Source organism: Chenopodium album, chromosome 17 (assembly GCF_948465745.1).
Source record: "Chenopodium album chromosome 17, dcCheAlbu1.1, whole genome shotgun sequence".
Taxonomy (NCBI): Eukaryota; Viridiplantae; Streptophyta; class Magnoliopsida; order Caryophyllales; family Amaranthaceae; genus Chenopodium; species Chenopodium album.
Window position 1 is genome coordinate 37,585,731 of NC_137850.1, and position 9,013 is coordinate 37,594,743.

Genomic DNA, 9,013 nt, shown 5'->3' on the forward strand with positions numbered 1-9,013 from the left:
TCATTTTGCACGGCAGGGAGCTGGTTGGCGGCGGCACTCTTCTCGGCAAGCTGAGATTTAAGGTTCTTTATCTCTTCTTCGAGACTGTTTACGGTGCCAACCTTCTCGCGTAAAGATTTCAGCTCCACGTCATCCTTGGCTTTTATCAACTTGATGCCGTCAAGGGCCTTCTCGACATTCCTTAGAGCCGTTTCCAGAGCTTGTTGGTTGGATACGCTTTGGTAGTGCTGCTCCTGATAGAACCTGTACATTTCAACCAACTCTGTCCCAGAAGCGATAGCCTGTTCACCCAAAAAAAAATTAATAATAATAATAATAAATAATATTTATATAAATTTAAACGCACACACAAGCTGAGAAAGTAGAATAGATTAACAATATTTAAACACGTACCTTCATCAAGTCGTGCATATGCTGAGCAGCGACGATGGCCTATCAACTGGGGTGGCTAAATTACGGAGAAGCCGGTATCCCAAGTTTCCGCCCGGAGTAGATCATCAGCAAATATAGACTCATTTCAGAATACGTCCATCTCGGGTTGCCATCGATCACGAGAACAACCCTTTAGAGCGGCAACCCTCCTTAAAACTTCGTCCGAAATCTTACCATCAGGCCGTTTAATCCACTGATTGCCACGATAAGTGATGCTAGGAGTACTAACGTCGGAGCCAACAGGTCCGACTCGTTGAGGCTCGGTAGAGGCCGAAACTAACACTTGAGCTGGACGAGGTGAGAGTGTAAGGTCTTCAATCACCACCTCACTCGCATTAGCATTGGCTGTCGGCACATCTGTGTTGACCTCCTTTTCAAGATCAGCATTCTTAGGAGGAGAAGAGGGCCGCTTTTCTTGATTATCGGCCCTGGAACGCTTAGAGGGCTGTTCATCCTCTTTTCTTGTTGAAACCGCGACAACAACACCGCCGCGTCTGTTGCCGAGTGATGTCAAGCGCCGGTTTCTCCTGGTGCTCTCGTCGGCCATCTCTTCAGCTCTTCTTTTAGGATTTCGGGTAGCAGCGCGAGAGCCGAAAGACACAAAAGTGTCCAAAGCCAGTCTGGGAGACGGAGGACAGCGAGAAATCACCCTTTTACCATCGGCTGATAACCCGAGGGCTTTGTTGTCTAATTTTTTCGGACCTGCAAAAACCAAAAGGTGTTAAAACAATTCTTTTTATGCAAGTAAAAGCCGATAACTATACAAATAGTAATGCATTAGGCAGCTAACGCTGGAAATCCTTCGCGTCAAAAATAGTTAATAAAAATAATAATAATATGCAGGGTAAGTACCATAAGCATCAGTCCAGCATAGACCGACATGAGAAAGCGGTACGCTGCCCAGAATGTACTTAACATTAGGTAGCCACACTTTTGGAACAACCTGGGTTTTTCCACCGCCAACATTCACCCTAACACCATCAAAATAATCAAAAGCTTTGCGCTCTTGAAAGCCGAGTTCCCTTTCGGCGATATGGCCAAAATGGGGATGAGGCCGAAAGAACGTCCGCCGAATGGGAAAGTTATTCGGAACGCTCATAAAAAAGAATTTGTCTTACCAGCCTTTGCAGCTTGACAACTTTGGATTTACAGTAAACTTGTGAGAGGCAGTGTATAATGACAACCAACCCTCTGATTGTCCATCACGTTTCAGGGTTATCAGCCTTCTGAATAGGTTCAAGGTTTACGGAAAATTCTTATATAGCAAAAGCCAAACGAGCGCGACAACAGCACGAATTATAGGGGGGGTAACTTGAACCCAGCACACGTTCCAAGCCCTAAGGATTTTTGCAACAAAAGGATGGAGAGGAAAACGGAGGCCGAATTCAAAGTGCTTCGCATAAATGGCCACATGGCCGTCAGGACAATCGAGAACAGTGGAGGATGACGGCGAGAGTTTGAGCTCATATCCATCAAGCAAGCGATAGAACCTTTTTGCTTTTCGGCAATACTCCTTCTCTTCAGCCAATTGCAACCAACTGTCACTGATTGTAGCTTCAGCAACTTTGCTGTTAGACGGCAGGTTAATAGGTTGCCGATAATCAGCCTCATCCGTCTCAGAGTTGTACTCTTCATCTAAACTTTCCTCATGAGTAAACTGGGCCATGAGATCAATCATTTCGACCCTCTCAGGGCTTTCGACATTTTCGCCCTGGTTTACTTCTTCCCCAGTTTCGGCTTTGTCATTTAATACAAATCTAACGGCCGAATCATGAACTGGAGATTTTGAACCTCTCTCGGATTCAGAAGTAGAGGAACTTATCACTTGTGCCTGCCCAGGCCTTTTACTTGGCTCAGCCCTGAAGCTTGGTTTAGCCCTAACACTGGGCTCAACCATATCGTCAGCAACTTGGGGCTGATAACTAGTCTGTTTTACCCTTGGCATAGTCGAAGTACTAATATGAATATTTCCGGCCGTATTGGTCAATATCAGGTTTGTCAGTAAAACTTCGCAAATGGTATCGGACGCTAACTGGTTCAACGTCGAGAATCTCAACGTCCTTAGAAATATTGGGGTTAGTGGGGCGTCGTGCTCACTCACAATCTGCTAATATTTTGTGGCGATAAAAAGCCTCTTTTTGTTCTTTCTCAGATAACGGCTGAAAAGCACTAGTAGAAAAACATTTGTTTGCAGCGGTCAAAATGTATTAATTTGCTGCGTTTTTGAGGTGGCAGCAAACGCCATGATTGATTTGCTGCGGTTACAACCGCTGCAAATCAATGTATTTATTTGCAGCGGTTATCTATTTTAACCTCCGCAAATAAAGTTATTCCACCAATTAATTAATAAATTATTTGTTGCACTTTTTGTGTAACACCCGCTGCTAATCAATAATATATATATATATTTTTAAATACTATTATTTGGTAATAAATAATGAATAAACTATGCTGAACTTTATGAACAAAATACTTTAATTAGCCCAAACTGAAATATTTGATTATCACAATATATGATAAAATGTATGATTCACTTTTGTACTTACATATATCAATCCAAAACAAAACACAAAATAATGTTAAACAACTATGGTCACACACAATAATTAGTGAAATATGAGACCCATATGTTCCGCACTACTTCTTCAATATCACCATCGGTGTAAGGATCTTCATTTAAAGACGTGCAAACCTATGAACATGATACAATATATATAGTAAGTCATCAAAAGTAATTTAAAAAATAATAAAGGGCATATAATCTTATGCAATTTTTACCAAACATAACATCAATAATTTAAAAAAGAGATATGGATCACCCCAAAATGGGAAGTATAGATTTCTTTTACACCCCCCGAGTAATAATCCTCACCCCTTCACCAAGTCATGAATTCATGATGATCATCAACATCCTATTTTTTGTAGTACCTAATTGTTACCTATTAGTCTATTACCTCTAGTTTATTCACTATGAGGAAGTTGATCAAAGAAAAACAAAGGCACCGAGACTCCATAACCTTTTCCACCACACTTATATAAGGAGCTGTGAAGTGGTCAATTCGTGAAAACTACATTTCATCTTTAATCTTTCAAATTCATTAAGCATCACAATGGGTAACAATAAAATCAATCAGAAGATACACAGGAAAAGAAAAAATAGAATTAGGGAAAAGCTGTCAAAACTCATAATTAACCATTTTGAATCATAAACCAGACATAATTACTAATGCCAAGGAAGATAGAGTCATACCTTTCCAATTATTGCTGAGTGCAAAAAATACAGCTCCAAAGGGTCAATCTCCCAGTCACACTTGTTTGGTTGGGGTGAGGGCACAACTTTTGGTTCAAAATTACTCCCATTTTATCCCTGAAAATTGAAATCACTCTCACTATTATGGCATAACAGAGCAGAGGCTCAAATTAGTAACACTGAAATGTTAATAGATTAAACATACATGTTTCTGTCCATGAATGCATTCATGAGAGGAAAGTACGAGTAAGAAATTTGAGTTGAAAAATATTATCATCATCTCTATACAATTATACACAAGAAAAGAAATAATGTTGATGACAAATATATAATCCAATAACAGACACTATTGACATTTATAAACAAGGGAGGTTATTCTCAATTGTCTACAATGTACAGGTAACAGTGATTACTTGCATTTCATGTTTTTTTGCACCTTTTGCATCAGCTAGAGGCTGTCATGAAACAATAATCTATTTTAAAAATTGTTACGACAAAGAAACTGGCAGCATCCAGAGCATAATATGCAATGTAATAAAAGTGACGCTTTAGTGAGGCGTTAAGAATTTTACCCTTCAGAATCCAATTCAATGGCTCAAATTTCATCGTTCCTTGTACCATACTATAGCATATCATTACAGATTTAAACCAATGCTAGTAGATACTAACTAGGCTTCTCCATAGGACAACTTAAGGGAATAAGGGAAGAATGAGCAAACGTATTACAACTTTAACAACCAAACAATTTTTTAAGAAGTGCCAGAAGCAACTAAGTGGGGAAGGGGCAAACTTGTTACAGCTTTAACCAAACAATTTTGAAAGAGGCTATTATAATTTTATAACCTTACAACAACAATCACAAACGGAATCAACAATGTTGCCTAAGTTGAAATTTTCTTGAAGTAGGTTAAATAAGGCTACTGATCAACTGGTATATGAAATCAGTCCTCGAAAAAGCATCCGACATCATTTTCAATGATGAAACTGATTAACTTTTTTATTGCTAATGATTGATTAAACGAGTAATTCAAAAGACATGCTTATCATTCTTCAAAAATCTCAAAACCCCCCTCCCATGTCAACCCCACCCTAATAAAAATAACTATTGCAAAAATTAAGCAAACCATTGAACATAAACATTAAAAATAAGGTATCAAATGAACCCATAAAACAATCATAAATAAAAAAAATACTGAAAACCCAACAAAAGTATTCATAAACTTAGTGAATTGGGTTTAAATCTTACTAATTCCCAAGAAACATAATGTACAGGACCTAGAAAAATTATGGAAAAAGATTATGTAGAAATCTTGGGGGAAAAAAAAGAACAAACCAGAAAATATGGCAAAAGATTATGCAGATATCTTCAACTAGAACCTAGAAAAATACAGCAAAAAAAGGGCAAAATAACTACATAGCACATGCAATTGCATTGAATATAAGCAATACCTATAAACTATATATGAACTAGCGAATCAAAAAAAGAACTAATAAATTAAACCAAGAAAATTTTAAAAAGTAAAAAACTCCAATTTGCATGTTGTTTAATTACCCATAATTAGGGCAAGTGTAAACACCCAAAACACTACCCCAAATCTAAATTCATTCTCAATTAAAGAGCTAATTTGTAACATTACCTGAGTGAGTGAAAGGGAGGACTATGACAAAGCGGAAAAATCGACCCCAAATTAAAGCGAAAATTAGGGATTTGTTGAGCAAAAATTGATGAGAGATAGAGTGAACAGGAGGGAGATCTCGATGACTCTCTGGCACCAGTAGCAACTCCATCAACTACAGACAACAATTCCATCAACCCAAGACAACAACCCCATCAATTGAACTGTACTTGAGGAAGTTGGGTTATAGCGAGCGACGGTGAAAAAGAGCGATGTTGGTGGTGATGGTTTTGGAGAGTGAGTGATTCGACGGTGAAAATGGGCGGTGACGGTGATTGTTTTGGAGAGTGAATGGTTCGATGCTGGCTGGTGATGGTTGGGGCTTGGGGCGGGTGTAGCTGATGAAGTTGGAGGAGAGAGGGAGGGTGAGTGAAATGAAGGGAGTAAGGAAATGAGGGTTTAGGGTAAGGGAGGATATTACTCCGTATTCATTTGCAGCGAATTTAGAGTAAAACCCCTGCAAATCAATATTTTTGATTTATGTATACTTAAAACTCGTTTTAATTTGCAGCGATTTGTCAAAAATGCAGAAAATTAATAGTAGCAAATAAATATTTTTCTAGTAGTGAAGGGTCGTCAATGTTGTCAGATAGGGAGGAAGTACCCCCTTTATTATGACCGAGATCTTTTCCCAAAGACTGCCTAATAAGACGACGCCTAACAGTGCTAAGGGTAGGTTGTTCTTCCTCAATACTACTACCGGACATCTAATACACCAACTTAAAGACTAAAATTTAAAAAAAAAAAAAAAAAAGAATATACTCCAAAACATGCAAATTGAAATTGAAATCTTTAAAATACCTTAAACTACTCGACTGCAGCGAAGACGTGAAGAAAACCTGTAGACGCTTCGAGAATTCGATAAATCCAACAACAAACAATTTCTCTCAGGAGTTGCGACGGTTGCGTAGAGGTTACAAATCTCTCTCAGAGAAATCACTCAACTTGATTTTTTTGTGAAAATAATGATGGTAAATGGAAAATGAAATAAAAAGGGAAGTTAAAGAGGTGACGTTTGATGTGACACGCTCTCAGAAATCCAACGACTGGGGAGATTTTGAAGTTCAAAAGTTCAATCGCCAGATTGGTGACGTGTGTCACACAACTTTGCAATTTTCCCGCTCAATAATTTCAGCGGTTACTATACAAACATTTGGCTTCTCAATTAAGCAATCGGAGACCTTGTCTGCAATCGGCAAACAAGGTCACTTGGGGTGGAAAACGGAGTTTTTCCGTCCCCCTTTAGTTTTTATTAAGTAGACCTTGTCTGCTATCGGCAAACAAGGTCACTTGGGGGGAAAACGGAATTTTAAACTGCTTTAATACATAACACAATATAAGTAAACAATAACGGACCATAAATACCACGAATTTAAAGCTTCAATACATAACACAATATGCCAGAAGTCATCCCAAATATTAACGGACATCACAGAAGAAAAATGCTCGACAGAGTGCCAGAAACAAATATACAATTTTACAACAGCTGACAGTAAAGTGAGAACGTCAGTCTTCAATCCAACGTCCTCACTTAGGGGGCTAGTTGTATGGGGAGGTACTGAAAATAGGCCGATAATGTGTGAGAGGCCGGTATCTTAAGCGGGTTCGGTTTCTCAACAACTCTCAGACATATCGACATTTATGCAAAAGGCAGACATATCGGCTTGTCAGCGATCAGCACGTGTCATCAGCAACTTGACACTTGGCGCAAGATAGTTTGCATGCCATGCAGCCACCTGTCAGTTGATCGGGCTATAAATAATCAGGTTTTACCTCATAATTAAGGTGGCGTTTTTTATTACTCTCTCTCTTTCTCTCTCTGTTCTCTTTCTCTCTCTTCTTATTTTCTTCAAACACCTTCTGACTTTGTCATCGGAGTGGTTATCCCCGGATCCACCCCGGGGTTAGCTAATCTCTGTTCTTTGTGTAGGTTCTCGTCTGGCTGATAGGAGCATAACGGGTTGCACACTCGGGTTTCGGATCTTGGAATCGGGTTGTCGGATCCTAGCAGGAACACTTTCCTCTTCTTCATGTCTCTTCTTGTTCATTCTTTCTCAACCACAATGACTTCGTGGCGGTGATAATAAAAAGACACCCTAATAGCAAAGAGTGTAAAATTAGGGTCATACTAACCCTTTAGGTAATTCATTTTCTTCGCGGTGACATTTTTATCTCAATAACAATGGTGTTGCACTGTTGCTTATGGGAATGAAGGAGGAAATTCTAACTTATACGAGTATTTGTCCCTATTAACTTGTATTTCTCTATTCTTACTTATACGAGAAAATAGAACATTAAGTCGCTTGATAATAAAATCTGTAATTTGTTTCATAATTATATTTGTACAAATTAATCTATTTTTGACGGGAAAAGGGATTGAAAATTTGAAATAGCTTAGCAAACATAAAACGCTATATTTAGGCCATTAATTACAAACAAATACATATAAATCAAATACAAATCAGCAAAATATATATTCCTGTTGCAAAAGCAAGATTTATAAAATATAATTTATAAATTTGATCAAATACTAATTTTTAATGGTGAGAGCATCATTAATGATATTAGGGTGTCACATGGAATTGCCTTGGCTCCATCCACGCCGCTAAACACCACAAATTAGTTTGGTTGGTAACGATTATAAAGTCTTCGTAAGCTTTTCACTGATACTTTCTTTATACTACGTATTTGAATAAGTGTATCATTTCAACCGATACATACGTGAGTCAATGCACAACTTTGATGATTAATATTTTTAATGTTCATTAGTAAAATTAACAAAAGATTGGTGTTATTTTATACTCCGTATAGTAGTATAAAAGTAAGTCATAATTGATATGTAAATAATATGAACTACAAAAAAAAAACATAAAACATGTATTTTAAATCCAAAGTACTTGTTTAATCTTCACTCCCAAGTCATAGAACATTTAGTTCAAACCTGAAAAAAAAACAAAACATTACATGTTCATTTTTCAAATAGAAAATCTCTTTCAACACCATAAAACATATTTTTCGAACCAAAGAAAATTTAATTTTCAAACCTCAAAGAACATAGGTTGTTATTTCAATCGGATGCACCATAGGTGTTCGATCTGTTAAACGCGACCCTCCCTTTAGATCTTGTATTAGACAGTCCGATAATAAGACCTTAGAAGTATCCGTTAAACTTGAACCTCAAAAAGCTTGTATTGTCTTATAAATAAAAGCAAGCTTTAGTATTGCACCAAATCCATAACAACCGAATCATTGTATTACCCAACTAAAACATTGTTCTAGAGAATAATCATCTTTAAATCCTTTTTTCTCTTGGAGTACAAAACTATCAATTGAATGCCTCCAACATCGGATAGAGGCTAATCCATAACAAGCACAAATTTTTCCATCTAACGGCGTTGGCAAACTGAAATGCAACCCAAAAAAATTCAGTATAAATTAGATAGTTAAAAGAAACTCAAAGATTAATTCTTTCATGCACACAACACAAAAATGTAAAAATTAAATCAAATTATATACAATTTCTTAACACTACAAATTAACTTTTGACACTATTAAAAGCTATATTTGATCACTATTCGTAGTTTATGTATGAGGAAAAGGATTAATGATTGTTAAATACGGGTCTGGGCCGCACCCGTAACCAAGAGAAAGAGTT